Source organism: Bacillus rossius, chromosome 2, assembly GCF_032445375.1.
Source record: "Bacillus rossius redtenbacheri isolate Brsri chromosome 2, Brsri_v3, whole genome shotgun sequence".
NCBI classification, from domain to species: Eukaryota; Metazoa; Arthropoda; class Insecta; order Phasmatodea; family Bacillidae; genus Bacillus; species Bacillus rossius.
The window spans coordinates 118,290,478-118,310,998 of NC_086331.1; the positions used below are offsets into that span (position 1 = coordinate 118,290,478).

Below are 20,521 nucleotides of genomic sequence, written 5' to 3' on the forward strand. Positions count from 1 at the left end.
TTCTAAGCCAAATGCACTCATAAAATGCTTTATATTATGCGCCAAAATAGTGCAGGCTCTACAGGAATCTTTTCTTCCTTTTGATAGCCGAAGTGCATAGCCATATAGGCCTAACATGTATTGTCTATTGTACAAAGTGAAGTTAGGTTTGTTTTAGAAAAACAAGGAAGCAAGTTACAGCGTCTGTTAGCCATGCTAAAAATTAAAAATAAAGGTAATGAACAATTTAAGTCACACTACAATGTTAAAGAGTACTCGAACACAAAACGAAATTTTGTTTTTCAGTGTAAGAATTTACCAAGTAGGTAAATATATTTTTAAAGTTTTGTTCTGTAAAGTTCCCGCTTTACTTTCCGTCTTGCAGCACGACATGATGAAGTAAGAAATAAAAAAAAATTGTATTTCCAAATTTATAATGGCTGTAAATAAGATCTTGAACATACTAAACACCCTCACAGTGCTCAGTTTGTTTATAATTTTTTTGAAATTTTATAATTTAGGGGTGAAAACTTGGTAATATCTTTATTTATAATATATCCTACCTCCAAAGAAATTAAAGCAGGAGGGTAAATATTAGTTACGAATACTAAACAACAAAACCCTTAAAATCATTTTATCATTAATGAATTTTCTACCTCTACAAGAGTGGAATTAGGTAAATGCGATTAGAAATAATAAAGCCTATCTCCGAGGCTAATTACGTGGCTAAAATTAAGGTGCATTAGTTTTAAAAAACTACATACTACCTTTTAACATTTAACATTCCAACTCTTATGGTTGCTAGCCGTGTAGTTTTGGTTTTATGAAGGCTAATTCATATCCCTAAGGGCCGGTTTCACCAAGCAGGTTTAATTTTGTTACAAAACGAGATTTACAAAACTAGATGAAGTATAATCGTAAGTTTAATTCCGACGTGTGTTTCACCATCGTTACACAAGTTTAAATTAATCGAGATTTCTAAAACTCGATTTATAAATGCCTTCCACATAAAAACACCCATTACCTAGCGAATATACCCGAATATCTGTCGGAGATATCCGAATATGTATTTTTTTCCCCTCTTGTAGATGCAGCTTTTGGCCGAGCGTAATTTATGGTGGCCGCATCAACCTAAAAAAAAAAAACTTTTTATTTTTTTGAAAAATTAGTAATACCGTGGAAATTGTCATATCGCATATAAACATGATTGGCAATGGTGCAGTTTCAGTTGTAATTAAAGAAAAGCGACAAAGAAGTCGAAATCTTTCGCCACGTGAGAAGACAGTCTGCACATAGACTGATCTAACAAAACTGTTTCGACAGACGGCAATGGTTTCTGAAGTCCACTTCATCATAGCTTTCAAAATAATTACTCCTTTCGCGAATTGTACCTACGAGGTCGACGCAAGGGAATAAAATCATCTCCATCCGAATCTTCTTCAAATATAACATTGTAAGCTGCTTGAGCCATTTGTTTACATACGTTAAGCGAGATTAGCTGAGCAAACTGGATGAACTTAGCCAGTTAATATAAAATCTCGCTTTACTCTGGAAAATCGAGATTACGAATGTGGTGAAACGCAGAATCGACTAAACGAGTTTATATTGAAACTAATCGAGATTAATTTGCTTAAACTAAGTTGGTGAAACCGGCATAAATCTAATATAGGGTAAGTAAAAAACTGAGTTTTATGCACACATAGTTACATACTACCTGCATATATTTTTAATTTTACCAATAAGGGGGTGGAAATAAATTAAGTATATCATTAAAACCTATACTTCCGAGGTTTATAGTATGGGATATAAGATGTTGGGAGTAAATTATGAACTAGCAAACACTATTGGCATCATATTATCAACTTCCGGAAATCCGTATACAAAGGGGTGAAAAGGTGAGCGTATTATTTTTAATGAAAGAAACAATTATCACAGAAGATAATATATTGGTTAATAATAATATACAGACTATATAAATATATAAACTATCAATTTATATAGTGTATTGATTTTTTATTTTTCTAAAAGCTATTGTTAAGGGAGTGAAGAGCGGTTAGTTTGGTTTTATATTAAAAATAATGTTTCGGAAGCTAATCAGGCGTAGTGGGAGATTTTGGGTGAACATAGAAAATATACCAAAGTATCAATTCCTTTTTACCATCATTAGAAATTTACTTCTAGTGTGATTAAAATGGGGTGAGTTTTGTAAAATGAAGAACATAATCACAAAATCTAAAGTGAAAGTTAAGAAACTGGGAATTTTTTCAACAAATAAAAATGATGACACATTATCTACGATTTAACGTCTTATTATTAATGTCCATTTCTAATGAAGTGAAATAAAAATTAGTTTGGTTTTATAAAAGCTTATAAATTGAGCACTTCTGAGAATAAGAGAGAAGATAAATTTGTCAATATTTTATCAATTAAAAATAAATTTAACTTTTTTTTTTGAGTTTTTGAGATTTCACCCCTGACGTGGTGAATATAGTATAAGGTGGTCTTGCTATGGATACGGATATAAATTAATCCATTACATGTCTGCGTATCAACTGCAACAGAAGTTATATATCTGGTTATAGTAAACTATGTTTAAAATAAAAGTGCAAAATTAAAAAAAATTAATTATGTTTTTATGAGGTGAAAATTTTTTTGATTTTATTAAAAATATTCAAGAAACGAAATTCAATTAAACAAGAAATATTAAAGTTCCCAAGATGTTCATAAAAAAGAGGAAGAGCCGTGTGTTTTACCATGTAACAAAATTTTATTCCTAATAGGGTGAACAAAGGGTAAATGTAACTTTATAAAGGTTAATATGAGAGAATAACTGGCACACGTAATAGTAACTAAAAATATTTCACCTTGAATATTACTGTTTTCGAAATTACAAAACTGAAAATTTTGATGAATGATAACTTTTATAGACCTGATAGATTGTCGTGTTTATCATTTTACTTAACGGTGTCTCTAATGTATTACATTATTTTTCTCAATGTTACAATATTAGCACTGTCCTGATACTTACGTGAGCGTAGCTGCGGGTGTTTAATTGATACATTACTAAACAAGCAATAATGTAGTATTTATTCAGCAGTTATTTTGTCCTGCTGATCTTTCACATTTTCCTTAACATTTATAATCTCGGAATAAATACATCTGTATACCTACTTCATATTTCATACATCAAACATAAAATTGCATCTAGTAAGTACTTTTTATCATAAATATCATAATATTTTAACTCACCAAAATATTGCTTCCGATTTCCATGGACATTACTCCAGACCCCAGAGTGTTTCAATCAGCATTTTGGAGTATTATGATCATTTTTTCTCTCAGTGGATTTGGTAAACCAGTCGCTATGGAAAATGCCCTGCAGAAACAAGTGATACAGTTTTATTACAAATAAAATTATCCTGTTTATTAGGTGGGAAAAATGTTAGTCACATCTACCAGTCTAAAACATTGGATATAATTTTAAAAAAACATGTGAAAAAAATTAAATTACAAAAAGGCATAATGAAATAGATATGCCGATTTACAATTTAAATAATGTATATACATGCACACTTAACAATTCTTCCAGCTATATTCAAAAGCTACAAAAATTAGTTTACATGATGTAACACTGTTTGCCTCACTAGTGTTAGGTAACAAATATTTTTCAAATTGGTCAAAAAGCTCCCAAAATTAATTAAATATATCCGAAATAATTTATCTTCAAATAAAAATTCAATAAAATTTTTTTACATTGTCACAAAAATCAAACCAAAATTGTAAAAAAAAAAATTTCTTCTTCGGCAGTTTGCGATTAAAACTAGCCGCAAGTTGAAACATTTTGGAGTTGTGTTCGTGTCAGATGTGTGATGTGTGCCGGCCTCTAGCTGTACATGGGTCACAGGGCTGGTCCGGCCGGAGGAAGAATGTGTAGGTCCGGTCAGCACGGGAATGCGCGAGGCGGATCCATCCGCGAGGGACTACATTCTGTGGCGCAAAAAGGGGCACGTCGAGAACCCCCCTCCCCCACCACGCATCAAGGATGCTTCGGTTAAAGTTTGTGGGGGTGGGGGGGGGGGTAAATAATGTTTGACTCCGCTGGGAACGAACCCGAATCGCCTTAGGACCGGTTTTACACTCCTTTTAAGGGCGTGAGTCCCGTTTCAGGTATGATTTTAGTTTTACGTTTCACACGGTTCAAATTGAAGACTTTTTGAGTGGCTGAACGTCACAAAAATTAAAAATATATATATGGTATATAATATTTGCATGATTAGCTGGCTAAATGTAAATTTTTAATTTTTTTTTTTTTTGCAGTCTGGATACGGAGAACGGAACGGAAAAAAAATAATAATTGAAAATTTTTGTGTTCAAAAGCTGATGGCTACTGTGTGGTATGGTTTAAAATTCCTCTGGAAAAAAATATTTAAATTTATTCAACCTTTTAATATCATTAAAAATTCTAATGATTTGAAAAGGCCAGATAAAATTAAATAACTTTTTTCTGAAAGAATTTAAACCATGTCACATAACAACAGTAAATTGGACTTTAAAACCTAAAAGTTCCAGTTTACATCCCATTTCATTCTCCTTATCCATACTGAACAAAAACGTTAAAAATTCAAATTTTCCAGCTAATTAATGCCAAAAGTATGCGAAAGATATATAATATGTATATATATTTCCATTTATCGAAAGTTTAACAATGTGGAATGTAAATATAAAATAATGACCCAGAATGGGAAACACACTTTTAAGTCAACTCTCAGTTAAGCTAACATTCGGTTATAGAACCAGTGGCTGTATTACGACTCATAATTTAGCCGATGTTTTGCTGCCATTTACATACGAAGCGTGTGGTGTATTAATAGGTGTGTTGGTAATGAAAAGAAGTAGAATTTGGTAAGGTTTTTTTTTTTTTTTAATTTTGCAAGAAATCTTTCTCCATTAGTCTCAAATAGTCAGCTGTTACTTTGATTTTTAGTGTAATATTGTGACTTGTGGTCATTATTATGATATCTGCAACCAAAATTAAGAAGCTGTGGTTTTTTCAATGGAATTAAAAGATATTATAAATATACTCTACAAGTAGTACCGCTATTTATATTTAATTACCATTCTAACCAAACGTACTGATACTTCACACACATATTCGAGCTAAGCACAGTTATTAAATTGCTTTTTAACTTGTCCTATACTCATATTCGTGAAAACTCCGTATATAATTAGAACAAACAATAAAGCTTTTAACCTATGACCAATTTATTTTGGTGATAGAGATGGAAAAAATTGTAAAAATTGTCAAATATCTGTCAACGGAATTACATAAAATAATTTAAAAAACTACCTTGACATCTATTTTTCTTTGCACTAAAAAAAGATAATTTAAAACGCTTACTTATCTTAACCCAGCCTGAAAATAACCTAACCATTTCTATAAGATTACAATTCAGGACAAAGCAAATATTACGAAACCTTACACGCTAGAGACGTTTGTTTGACAGTTGGAACTATACTTAAATGTGTACTTTGTAATATTTTTCTATTTTATTTTTGTACGTGGTAAATTTATATAATGTTGTTGATTTTCAGGTAAATTTTTCTCACCAAAACAAACAATTTCGTGTTTTTTTTTCCGGGAATTGAGGGTAATTTCTATATGGTTTCGCGACATCGCGATTTTCAAAAACTCTGTGACACTATGTTTTATAAAGCTTCCTTTCCCTACTTAAATACCGTATAGTTTTCCAATGGTGTCAGGGCCACAGTGGTGTAGAGGTCACATCACTCATCTCACAGCAGAGCGGTCTGGTTTCAATTCCCTGCTAGACATAATATGAGCTCTGGTGACAATTCTTCCCGTACTCCGTACAGGTACCGTATGGTTTGTATTTTCGAAACTTTTATGTCAATAATTGAAAGTAACAAGACGTAAGCAATGAATAATTTCACTTTTCGCGACAGAGTGCATTATATCAATTTGTTACAATTAGTAACTATTTGTCATAATATCTAAATTGTCAGTGGTGATTACGAAGGACATTAAATATACAATATTTATTGTCGTTCGCAACGTTTTTTTATTACTATCACTATCAACGACTAATCTCGCCTGATATTTTGCCATTTTCTTTTCTGATGCTTAGCTCCAGGTGAAACAGCTAGCCACCAGCTCATCCTCAGTTAAATTTTTAACAAAATATAATCTCAGAGTAAGACGTTAACTGAAGGTCGTAAGACCGTAAGGCGAAAATTAGAGCTACCCGTAAGTTACGTTTTAGCCCTAGGTTCAACCGAAGGTGATAAGACCGGCCCTTATTCGGAAGTGCGTTATCCGAGGAGAGAATAGACCCCGTGACAGTTGTGTGGGAGGTTGACAAGGTAGCAGTGAACAAAATTTAGTACCTGCCATAATCCGTATAAAAAACCTTCTAAACTAGAGGTGTAAAAGTAACGAAAAAAAGCGTACCCGTATGTATTCGTCACAATAACAATTAGTACTCGTTACTATCGTATCGTTACGTTACTCGTTACTTCTGATACCTCATAACATGCTACGTTATTTTAGAGCAACGAATCGAGTCGTATTGCGTACGCGTACAGTATGACGTCGCGGCGTCGCAACATTCGTAATTTGTAGAAAACATACATTACATACCAAACTGCCTAAGGTGTATTTTTTCACTTTTCCGTATTTTGAACCAGACTTGTGTTTAAGTCATTCTAAATTTAATTTGGTTTAATAGGTAAAGTGTAGAACTACAAGTGAACTGTTGACGGACTCTAATAAATTTGCAATGGATTTACTATTTTGAAAATTTTAACCGTGAGCTTATGTTATATCACAATAACATCGCAATCCGTTATGCGTCGATTATAATGAAAAAGCAACAAATAGGTGTCGAAAATATTTTTTATTGACAATAAAATTTAAACAACATTCTAACGATAAATCCCATACTACGAAAAATGCGAGTAACGAAATGCATTCGTGTGTAACGTTTCGTTACTCGGTACTAGATGGCGCACCCGTTACTCAGTACCGAATACATACGGTTTGCTACAGCTCTATTCTAAACCACATTTCACGGCAGTTACGTGAGATTCGGATGCCAACAGCCAAAAGTGTTGTCGTTCACAAAATAGGTAGCTGGAGCCGTATAATTTCCTCAGTTATTCATGTGCGTGGACCCAAATTTTTATTCGGAGCAGGGATAAGTATTTGACGGGTGAGCAATAGGTCGTGGATTAAATACTCAAGTGCCATAAGCAACGTCACTCGACAGTAGGAGCCAAGGCGGCATGGTAGCAGACACTCGTCTCTCGCTACGCCTGTCCAGGTTTCAAACCTAGCAGAACATATTATCTTTGAAAGATTTGTGCAATGGGAGTGCATGACTTGATTTAAGCTTTTGGACATACGCCATTGCTATGCACATGTATGTCTGTAGAAGAAAACTGCAAAACAAAACACAAATGACAAAAACACAAATTAAGAAAAAAATTGCTGTTGTCAGGATATAAACACCACACAATACTCCACAACAGGAATATGGTCAACAAACAAAGAAAAACAAAGAAAAATGGACTAACAAAACATGTACATAGCAATGGCGTATGTCCAAAAGCTTACACCAAGTCTAGCAGACCATGACTCCATTTCCCGCAGGTTGGCTGCGGGGTGGATATTTCTTTGAGGCAATGAGTTTTCATTGAGTAACTTAGTTATCGTTTTTGCTACTGCAACACAAGCCACGTCATCCTAGAGACGACAGACTCCTACACGTCCAACCTTACAAACCCAACCCTTTGACGGATATTTGTGCCACTCTGAGGGTACACTATACCTTACGTATTGCTTCAAAGAAAATAAAACCCAGGATTTAATAAATATAAAATTTACCCAATCTCAGTACTCAAAAAAAATTCTAACCTGGCATAGCTATCTGTGGTGGTATTCACTAATGTGTTGCCAAAAAAAACATACAGAAATATTTTATATTGATGTTAACCCAGTTACCGCTCTGTACGATTCGCAAAATTTATATATATTAATTTATCAATACTCTGAAATATTATGTGTGACGCCTGGCTGTATCTTCGAGTGAACAACCTCATTGATTATGTGAGATAAATTACTACAGTAATATGTAATTCGTATAAACTGTAAAATAACTTCTGCAAAAAACAAACTATTATATATATACAAAACCAGGTTTTATAATAATTAATGTAAGTTACGGATGCAGTCATGCAACACAATACAAGTGTGTGCGGTCAAGAACACCTTAAAATCAAATATGAAATTTATATATTTTAAGAATAAAATCAGGAAAGAGTAAAGACGGTAGAGGAGATGTATTTGTGCTAATAATTACAGCCTTTGACATTAAAGTAACACTTTATTCATCTTACAAGCGTAAAACAACTATACCAGGCAGGAGTGCATATGCAAGCACAACATAAGGATTTTAAATATTATTGTTAGTAGTAGGGTTACGTCATGCCACTGCATTTATACCAGGGACGATTTCATCCACCGTATTGAATCCCTGCATGATACGTTACCTTTGACTCTTAATCAAATTACATTTCATTCTTCGAGTAAAATATGCACTCTGGCAGCTCAATTGCATTGTCACTTCAAATAATATAACACTTATACAAAATATGCGTTATTTACCTCAATTTCTATATTTATGGTTTGAAGACAGCCTATCTTTCATATTCCTGTGTTTGCCCAATATGATTAAATATTTTAAAAGAATGCGTAGCTATTTTTAAGTCAAACTATAGAAAATTCAAACTAGAATAAAACATATTTAAATAAAAAATTATCTCATATTGAAAACCCCTTGGTACGAATATGAACCAAATTTTCTTCGACCCACGCAAAAGCAAAAACAAGAACAACAAAAACATGATATCATACCTAAATATTCGCAGTACCAGTTCTCACCTCTACCACAGGAAAATTTTATATTGACAAATAAATTATATACTTGCATAATGTAAACTAAAAAAAAAAAACAAAGTACTGAGCTATGTACTTGAAATTATAAGTTAATCAAAGAAATAAAAACATAATGTTCTCAAAAAATAGTGTCTAAAAAAGGAATGGTAAATTGCGTAAGACTCCCCTTGCACGTAGCGCTGACTCAAAGATTAAAACATAAATGATCGAAGTTGGTCGTGTGTTGCACCGCACGGAAATGCGGATACGCGCGGCTGCTAACCGACGTCTTCGGAGTGAGGTGAATTATAAATGTGATTGTTCAGTCAGCAAACTTCAACAGTGAATTAGTTTCAAGTTAGGTTCAAGAAGTAGTTGTCGTTTCATCGACCGTTCCGAAGTAGATCGGCGGTCTGGTCGCCAGCCCGCCTTCAGCTCGGCTGGGCGAGCGGCGACGCCAACGCTCACTTGAGTCGTGCGAAGAAATTACAATGAAACCGCCCAGTCACAACCCTCCGCCAATTTCCTTGCATGTACGGCGTGATCCGTCACACACGCCCATGGGGGCCCAGGGGCTTAGAGCGCCGGGTTAACAAAGAAAAATACCCTGTATGATTGGTAGACAATACCACAAAAAAATTGGTTGTCTGTAAAGTCGGTTTACGGACGATAGTTTAACGTGACAACGTCAAAACAAAACATTGATGAAATGATTGCATACTTTATGGATAAAATTGAATCATTTTTATTTTAATAATAAAAGAATAAATACTTGAAATTATACTAGTAATCAGATTTTTAAAATGCAAGAATAATTAACCTTTATTGCCGAAATTGTTGTTGTAATAAGCAATGAAAACCACATTAACTTTTCACTTCACTTTATAAACAGTCGAGTGGAAGAGAGATAGATGCGGCGCAAGCGTACAATGAGCGTAACGGGACACAGCGTAACGGAACAATGTGCGTAACGGGACACAGCGTAACGGAACTATGTGCGTAACGGGACACTTTTTCGTGCGTGCAGCCGGCGTTCATCGATTTATTAGACGTTGTCACGTCAAAAGTAACTCAATATATAAAGGGACACAGAAAACCCCAGAGGACGAAAACTATGAGGGGTCTAAGTGATTCTTTCTTTCTTTCCCTCTAGTAACGGCAGAGCGTCCACGTTGCCGAAGTCGCTAGTTTATTTATCTTCATGCGCCACTCACATTTTAAATCAAATCATTATCACAGAAATTCTGAAGTTAAACAATATGTCAGTAAAATATTATAGATCATATGAAAATACTAACATTTCATAATACATAAGGTTTTTTGCATCTTACAGTTGTATAAAAAGTTTTAATAAATAAAAGGTAATGAAATTTCAACCTAGTAACGTCAGCTACACGATCTCTTACATCCCCACTGAGCTAACTGGTACGACAGCGAAAAGCAAGAAATTATTATAGTATATAAATTCCCAGGATTCTAGCGAATTTTCTCAAGTTGAGAACATGTCGTTTTGTGACCTTTAAATTATATAAAATGTATTCCAGGATAGTTTTACCATCACGCAGATTTGTTTGGCACACCGATGCACTTGGTGCGTTTCTCGATGTTCACGAACGCGACTGTATACAGGTTAATGCCGCCACGCGCGGTCTGCTGTCTGGACGACTTCGGATCGTGCGCGCATGCGCATAATAGACTTTATCATGTTAAACTTCCGTGGACGCACACAACTCACTGCATTTCCTTAGCTTACTAAAATTCTTCCGTCAGTGTTCCATAAGAGCTGTTACTTCAACAAAACATGATTGGTTTAAATATCTCTTTTAAATTGTTCGCTAAGCCAAACACCCCAAAGACACCCTCATTCAAAAACAAAGGGCCTAAAAAATACATACTTAGTTCAAATACGTATATGTTAATGAACTATCTTGAACCACATGTGACACAGAAGCAGTACATGGGTATATACAACATACTAAAAAAGTAATGGGAATTGCTGCAACCTTTTATGTGACCGCAAGGCCTACATTAGTCGCACATGGCACAAATTGTTCTCACAATAGTCTACAATCGCTGTTCAGTTTCGACAACGTACATTTTGCTACAAAGATAGTGTGGGTGTGTTTGTGCGAGAGAGCTTCACGCACATTCAGGAACCAACAGTAGTCACGTTTGGCTACACATGTTTAGTTTCTCACATTCGGCCTTACATTTAATCAGATACATACACATTTTGCTATTCATTTAAGGCTACTCGCGATCAGCTACACAAGCATTCAGTTTTAAACTTAAACGCTGCACACGCATTTAGCTACGCACATTCATATGTACGTAACATAATATACTTTAGTTCAGCTACAAACATACCAATGCTACACACATTTTGCTAATCACCTGCACACATCTAAACGCTAGTATCATTTCATTAAATGTATACAGCGCACACATGTGGCTACACACATTTAACTACACATTACTTCACACACACTCGGCTACCCACACTTGGATGAACAATATCGGATTCACACATTAGGCTCTCTTCTATTCCGGTGAACCAAATTTGATATTATGGACATATAGCAATACATATTGGGTGGTACGTATTAGCTAGACATGTTCGAATGCTTACATTTTTCTACGCCCTAGTTCAGCTTTTTACAACGGCCCCAAACATTACGCTTCACATATAATGGCAGCACCTCCCTGCACTATTCATACCTTTTTTTTATATTTCCCAACTTGCATTATATTGTCCGAGTATCAACTGCGCACGGACGTACCTGATCATTTTTATTCATATAACAATAATTAATGTATTCTAATTGACATAAACTACTTCATTCACCCGACTATATAATAGGCCTATGGAAATGAATATGTGTGCCAGATGTCTATTAATGCTAGCCTCGTGGCCTTAAAAGGAGGCTTGTGACTTTGTGACACCTTAATGGTTATTTGGGAAAGTTGTTCCAGGTTAACTAGCACATCTGTAGACACTAGTTTTCAAGATTATTTCTGAATATTCCAACAAGACACTTTGAGTTATGTATATATACATTTGAAGACACATACATATGATATTAAGAAATAACTTAGCCAAGGATGACTTCTATAGAATTGTTCGTTACAGCAATGTATTTGAAGTGTGACTATAATAGACTTCGTGATATTTTATCATATTATGCCTTCGTGAAGATATATTTGAGGTTTGAAATTAGGAATAACTGGGTGGATATGACTAATTAATTGACTACTTGTTTACTTCTGTATATTGAGCACGAAGAAGAAGCAAAGTCTGCCTGTAACTGGCTGCTAGTTTGTTGGCATATACGTGCTAGAGGAGGGCAGATATGCAGTATCATCTTATGAATGTTTGTTATGATGCCAAAGCAGTGCTACTTGAATTTTCTGTGGGCTTTGTGATATTTTCTTAAGGCTGGAAAGCACGGGAATTAACATTTATTGTATGTGGCAGTTAAATGTGACATGAGAGAAACAGGATGACAATTTACATATATGTATAGTCTGCTAGATAGGAAGAGTTAAAAATATCTAGTCGGTTAAAGTGCTGTGGACATTGAAGTGCGACAGCAACTTTTCTTTGTGACTTTTGTTTTCAGAAATTCTACCCAGAATTTGCCGATGTAGGTTCTTAACAACTATCAGTGTTTTTAATCTATTGTTAAAGTGAATTTATGCTCTGAGTGTCGTATGTAGAGCTAATAATGTTCGCAGGCTTTCACGGCCATTCTCTGAAGTTGCTTGGCTTCTGGGTTGTAGCCGTATCCTAGGCGAATAATTCACCGACGTTTCGGTCGACATTGCAGTCGCCATCATCAGGTAGCAGTTACCATTGCAGTCGCCATCGTCAGGAAGCAGTTACCATCAGGAAGCAGTTACCTACTAAAGTAGGTAACTGCTTCCTGATGATGGTGACTGCAATGTCGACCGAAACGTCGGTGAATTATTCGCCAAGGACACGACTACAACCCAGAAGCAAAGATACTTCACATGTAGAGCTGTTTGTGAAGCGGTTTGTGTCAATTAACATTATAGTGGCTTGTGAATGTCGCCACTGTGTCACCACGTAACAATGCAATATTACGTCACGAAGTGACGAGTCCCACGCATTTACTAGTTATGCGCAGTGCATCACCTATCACGTAGTAAAAATTTTTTGTACCAGAAGTGTATGCATATTGTAGCATCGCATCTCCGAAGGCAGACAGTCGGGCGTGGTTTTGACGATCTCTAGTCCATTCTGTGTTGTCATGCCAAGTGGCCACGTCACGACTCCTCCAGAGCTCCGTGTCATTTAGTTGTTCACGCAGGACGTCTGCCATCAACGAAATCGGAAGTATAGCATCTCATCCACTGCAGCCACCACTCATATCAGTTTGACTGTCTCGTGCCCCCATTGAAACTCCGTAGGACCTACAGGGAGCGACAGCTGTTAACAGTTGAAGTCCGGTGACATGAGCATTTGTCGGTTTTGATGGTTTCTATTTCTCAAACCATTTCCACATAATATGCTTCACCGCTGAGCTAAGTGTGCTCTAAGTGCCTTAGGATGTACGCCATAATCTATCCAGAGACAAAGCATAAATTATCAAGTGGCTAAGCTCCTAAATAAAGAATGACACTAGTGACGTTGAACTGGCAGTAATGGGAGCCCACTGAACATTTTAATCGTCTGCCGGGCCTTGACGTCACACCAGATTCGAGGCTTGGTTATTTGTGTACTTTCCCCTCCTCTTGTTGCCTAGCGACGCATTCCACCTTGCGTATGTGCAAGATAACTTGATCTGATTAATTACCACTTTGACTTTCTTCTTTAGGTAGCCTCTGAAGAATTAACAAGTAAGTCGTGAGCTACAATTCTTGTACCCAGTATGGTACTAATGTTAAGGCGTGTGGGCAGCGCATTCATGTGAGTACTACTATGCTTAAGTTCAGAGCTATGATCCATTATTGTAAATTTTGTTTCTGACAGCCCTTATATATTGTTTTTTGTTGGAATGTAATACCTATTCAATTTAAAAGGAATAATGCTTCAGCTTATTTACATAATGGATAGCGTTTATGTCAGGGCTCGAAGCCACTAGTTTCATGATACATAAGCTCACGGTTAATAAAATGAGTTTTGTATTCACACACTGCAGAAGCAACGGTTAATTTTATGAGCACTTGTTTAGCGAAAAGCCACTGTAATGGCTAGTCGTGTTACACGATGCAGAAAGAATATTCTGTGCACATTCACGCTTGTGTTCACTGCTCCCCAAGCCGACGGCTACGAGGCTCTGATTTAATGTGATTTTTCGGTCATTGTTTTAGTATTGCACAGTTATAACAACGAACTTTAAGGGTCACGGGATCGGAAGTCAGCAGCAACATAGGTTTATTTTCCAATTAATTCATTATAATTTCAATAGCGTCTCAATGGTTTACTGTCCCTTGGTTCTAAAATAGCATATTAAATGTTGAATATGATCTCTATATGATTTTTTTATTCGAATAGTATTAATAAAAATTATATTATTTTCTATTGGGTTGGTCCGGTAATTTATATTATTTGCCCTATACACTTGTAACACACCTTGTAATATTTATTAAGCACACCAGGTTATGCGTGTACTGTAGGCCTGGCAGTTCGGAGACTCTCATCCTTTATGCTGGACATTGATCATGTCCTGTTTGAAAGATATGCCAAGTAGGGAAAAAGAAGTCATCATGTGCTGGGCCTATATGCATTTTGTTATTACTTTAGTAGTACTTAATTGCAGCGAATATATCTTACACAATGACAGTAACACATTTATTTAGCCTGGCAGCTATCTTTTATTGTCCTTGCTTTTAGTAAAGATGACTATAATGCTCGGCGAAACGAAAATTTACTTTTGTGACATTTTTGTTGCTGCCTTGGTTTCCACACCTAGGACTTCGATTGCTTATGCTGGAATCGAACCGAGTACAACTATCCCTCACTTAGCACGTCTTCAGATTGCGCGGATTCATTTAGCGCGATGGGAATTTTACTGCCCCATCTTGAATAGCACGTCTGTAAATTTCAGTTAGCACGAAATCTCGGCAGGCAAAAAAAAGTCGAGCACGACGCCACGAAGTCTGTTTGAACTTCTGTAAACAACAGATGTTCCGTGGGATACAGATAGCCAGACAAGGGGGGAAGAGATGCGCGCGCAGGTCTGTCTACGCTATCGGCTGTTGTACAAACATAAGCTATGGCAAGTTAAATTGCGGCTATGGAGTGTAAAGGACCAAATGTTTTTACGTCCGCGCGTATGCCCAGTGCCGTATCGTTGTCGCCTGGCCACAAACCGGGCCGTGAACTCAGTCTAGCCAGTGAGTGGCAGGGAATTCACTCAAACAAAAGCAACGTCTGCTCATTCAGATGCCGGTAACTTTACGTGCTTGATCACTCATAATGCATCGTGTTCAAGTATTTGAAAAAAAAAACTTAAAGTATTACGGCACGCAGATTGTCATGAAGGTCACACTTATGTTGGTCGCACTTTAGTTTTAAGCAAGTCAACTGTGCGCACAATCGTACGGAATAAGGACTCTTACCAAAAATGTATATACATAAGTCTGATGCTGTTGGTTGTACTAGCGGAAATATATTTGACATTAGATACCGGAACAGAAATGAACAGATGATTCACGTGGAAAAGGTTGTTAAATTAATCTTGCAATGAAAAAAATAATCATTGGTCTGACAGGATTGGTGTGAACCAGGTGGTGATACGTGAATAACACATTAATTTTTGAAAAATTAAAATGTAATTATCCGGACAGTAATATCGGTTTCACTATCAGTAATGGATGGTTTGAAAAGGTACGCGGTGTGAGTTGAAGGTCACACCCGGGCGGGCAAGTTAGCCAGCCGACTGACGATAAAGTACATAACCACGTATCTCCCGTTACGCGGTGTCATATTTGTCATACAAAGTGCGATGGGAGGCACATAAAGATAAATGGTGTGACATATTTATAGTTGAGTGTTATCCAACGCATTTATATTACGTAAAATATATATTCCTACACAATTTTGGAACACATTAAATAAATTAGCCTTGCTATTTATGGAAACTAATGCTTAAGAATACACGATTTCGAATAACACGAGCATTTTTAGGAACGAATTAGTCGTGCTGAGTGAGGATAGGTGTACTATGAAGTCCGTGGCGTTATTTTAATATACAAATTTCAACTAAAATTATAATTTTTTTGTATTGTTACGAACGTGAACAAGGCCGGGACACGTGCAGGTCCAGAGCTGGCTGGCGACTGCCGCAACATGATATGCGCCGCGCGCGCCTAGAAGATAACAAGGAATATCGCTTTCACCCCTCCTTCCCACCACTCCCCGCGCGGCGCCCTGCCTTTGACACGTAACTGAAACCTGACAGCTGCGGAGTTACGCGAGCCGCCGACACGTGTTTTCGAGAGATTTCTGCAGTCGGGACGACTCGAAATGACGCGACTGGCACCGGCCGCTCTCGTGAGTTCTGGAATTTCGCCGGGGCCTATATATATGCCCGAGGACGCCAGGGCAAGGAGAGTGGAGTTCAGAGAGAGAGAGAGTTCAGGCGGGAGCCTTCCCGCTGCGGAGCTTCCGGGGCGATAGTGCCGCGGGTACGGCAGAGTGGCGAAGTCCTTGGACGAAGGTTCCAGGGCGAAGGCGGCGGAGTGAGGCGACGGAGTCCCGCGGCTGAGATCCACGAGGGTTGCTGCGGTAAAAGTTGCGCCAGAGGTGCGGCCCAGCGAGGTGTGTGGATTGTAAGAAACGAGTGACTGGCGAAACAACATTTTTAAGTGCAATTGATTATTTGGCAATTTTATAAGATTAATTGTAAGTGACATAAGTAGTGGCCATCAATAAAACTGTGTGTGTAATAAATTCTTTAATTGGGCTATCATTTACGAACCCGCGGTAAATAGCAACAGTAGTTTATTAAACTTTTAATAAAATAATTATTTTTTGCCCTCGAACGGTTCGATCTCTAGACTAATTGTTTTTATACTTTTCATTATTTTTATATTTTACATAAAAACGTGATATTGCTTTTATATTTCACCTGATTAGTCAAATTTAAGCTGAGTTCCAAGCCCAAACCAAATGGACATTTCAAGCCACCGACAGGTTTGGAGGAAAAATTGACAATTTTACATCAAACGGAAATTATCTTTGAAAATAGGAGATTGTAAGTAATTCTAAGTAATTTTGAGTTCATCCGTAAGTTCAAAATCACCAATATGACTGCTGATTTCATCTGACTCGCGCTTTAATGGTTAAAATCCTTTTAGTAAAAAAAATATAATACATATGATTTTATACCAAACTTTAAATACCGTAGTCAGGTCACTACATAGGCCAGTCCAAGTGATTGCTCCCCGTTTTTCTTTGTTAACCCAGCGCTCTTAGCATAAGCCTTTTCGCCCTGGGGCCGGGCGTGGATACGGATACGCCGTGTACGCGAATCAGGAGAGCCGTTAGAGAGTCGGCTCTAATTAGAGGCTGAGGCTACCTATCCCAGCATCATCATTACCTCGTCCCCCTAGCTCACTCAACTAACCAGATAGTTGGCTGTGTCCTTAGCCCTGTACACTTGGTCAGGACTACTGACGCCTACCCCGATCTACCACTTCACACTGGGACTCCTGAAAACACCCAGGGAACCCGTGGTCCAGTGGTGGCCCACCCAACCTCTGTTAGTTATCCAGGCTAGTAACCAGAGCTGTATCGCCGCTCACTGCGTCGACTCATCATCGCGCTAGGGAACCTGCTCCAAGCTATCGGAGCACCACCACCAAGTGCGAGACCTGCCCAATCTATTATCCTGGGCCGCAGCAGGAAACCTCAGCAGGGATCCATTTACAAGAAGGATCATCCCGCACTGCTACCAACTTGCACGGTGTCTAGGCTAACCATAAGTTCCGTGGCCATAGGCGCGCCGGAGGACCTCGAAGTGGTCTGGTCTCTCCCACGGCCACCCCTAGCCGAAGCCCAGGGGGCTTACAGCCGTTTAGGCCCGGGTGCGCCTGGCCCCGCCTACAGCGCACTAGACTCCATTACATGGGCCACTGGGCACCTCACATGGACCCGGCCTTTGGGATTCCCCACCAGGGCTCAGTAGTCGAACCCCCCCAGTTGCATCTGCTGTTGCCCGCAGATTCAGCCCTTTCACCATTTCTGGTCCCCATCCAGACAAGCTGAGGATGCCTGAGGCAGGGGTATTCCCAGCAGAGTCCTCTTCATCGGTGCCACCAGGAGGCAGAGGATTGCTGTGAGTGCCGAGAGGCTGTGTGTTCGCGTCGTTGCACCCTTTCCGCAGACCTGTTGGATCGTGTCTCGGATAACTGGAGCCGGCAACAGCTTCGGCACCTCAGGTGACGGTCACCTTCTCCCGCAGGAGCCAGGCCCACTCCCGTCAGCATAGCAGTACAGTGGGAATATATATTAGTTGTGCAATTCTAACTTGTTAAACAAGTGTCGAAATAATATTAGCGTTTGTATACAATTATACGAATTGCGTCACTCAAATCATCCTGGTAGCTTATAAGCTGAGGAACGTGGGTTCGAAACCACCCACCAACGAGTAATTTTTAACTTACTTAAAGATATTAATGAACCTTCGTAAGGAGTTACCTAAATCAACTTTTACGATAGTAGCAACCAATATCATAGTAAATATAAAATATTACCTTTGGTGACGGTGTTGCGCCACGTAGGCAACTCTGGCACAAATAGTGTATCATCAGGCAGGAATGCGGATGAAAAAAACCGAATGTTACCGAAAATGATCGATTATTGACTCGGAATGGCGGATGCGCTTGAATATGGCCGAATCCTAACGAATGGCAAGCCAACAAGCCAACAATTCATTAGGCTCGTATCGCCATAAAAAACACTACTGGAACTCAGTGGCGGATTTACAAATTTTCTAGGTATAGGCTGTAAAGTTTTTGCCGCCCTTGCCTCTACAATTTTCATGTCCTAGATTATTTTTACAATCCAACAATTTCGTAGAAATTGCACGTAAAATATTTTTTGAGTATACTTTTGAGCTAATCAAAGCTCAATCGTGTACGATTAATAAGGCGGGGTAATGCATGCTACTTACACAATAATGTACATTTGGTAAACGTGAATAAATAATCTTTATTGCGCTTACAAACTGTTAAAAATAATCAACTCAGTTAAGTTATAAAATTTCGTTACAATACCTTTTTGCGCGGTTTTTTGTTGGAAAAATCATCCATGATATCGTCGTAAGTAATCTTGTTCATTATATACAAACCATCCAGTTCGCAGACTCCAACCAGTAGTAGGACTGGCTTGTATGGGTTGATAGTGGGAAGAGAGAAATACAATTTCTATAATTTCGCTCTTTTCACTCATTCAAAGTGTGGGCAGAGGGCGCAGAGGCCAATTACTGGTTGGGGGGCGGCGAACTAGCTGTTTTACTCTAGAATATGGAAGTTTGCTACACGGATTCACGGAACGTACAATGACAAGGGAGATGGGAAAGTCATCGGCAAAATTTGTTACAGACTTCTATCTGAAAAACATCAGAAAACAGAAAACCGTGATGCAGAAATCTTTTTGATTTCTATGAGGTAGCAAAAAAAAAAGTTTCCAAATTTGCCGCTCCAAAAATCTACCGCCCTAGGGTCAAGCCTACTCAGTCTGCTGGTAAATCCGCCACTGCTGGAACTGTTTATGTTATGGCAAGTTGCTTATGATTAGATTTTATGCATGAAGTAAATTATATTCTGTCTCCAGCCTCTTGAGCTGTGAACATTTTAGGACACAATGAGTGATTCGTTCTCCTCAGTCGATATATCCTTTTATTTACTTTAGAAACATTCTTAAAACCTTGAACCTAATTTTTGCCAAGTTCTCAAAATACACAGTACTTTTCTTGTGCATTTTTATTCTTAACCATGCCATATTTGGTCTCGACATCAAATGTAGTGGTGCATAGAGTATAATTATTATGTGTGCTAAAGTATATGCCCCGGATTTTCAGAGTTATTAAGGTGACATACACCTTGTAGCCAAAATAATCCATAAGATGTAGTATACCACCTTCTGATATTTTCTTTATTTACTTTGAATGATCTAATGACTCCAAAAGTTATTTAAAATTATTCTACCATTTTTCTTCCGTAGCAATCTTTCAGTATACTGTTAGTTTCCTCGTATGTAAATGCCGTGATTGCAATGCCATTTACCTGTTTCTTCTACTCCCCTTAAAAAAAACTCGAAAAACTATGTGTTTATGAATGGAGCATAAAGTGGCGTAAGTTTAGACCCAATTTTATATTGGTTTAAAATGCATGTCTTTGTTCATTTATTATTCATGAAACTTCCTGCATCGCTTGTTTGGTAGTCCTAATGTATTTTTCAAAAGTAGAGACATCAGTTTGATACTCACCGTAAAAAGTAAGGTCCTGAATTACATGAATAAATTTTAATAATTTTTACGGGAGGTGATCTCTGTAATACTCGTTATATTCTGCCACCATGTCGTTCACATAATAAACTACATAATAAAGAAGAGAGTT

At 37.6% G+C, this 20,521-nt stretch overlaps 1 long non-coding RNA gene across 1 annotated transcript in view; it reads right to left on the reverse strand.

Annotated features, from left to right (window-relative positions):
- LOC134529685 (uncharacterized) overlaps positions 1–20,521 on the reverse strand; it is a 136,902-nt gene that overhangs the window by 47,546 nt on the left and 68,835 nt on the right. The window contains exon 2 of the long non-coding RNA XR_010074665.1: positions 3,229–3,355. This is a non-coding gene — a long non-coding RNA (uncharacterized LOC134529685). The remainder of the gene's footprint in view (positions 1–3,228; positions 3,356–20,521) is intronic.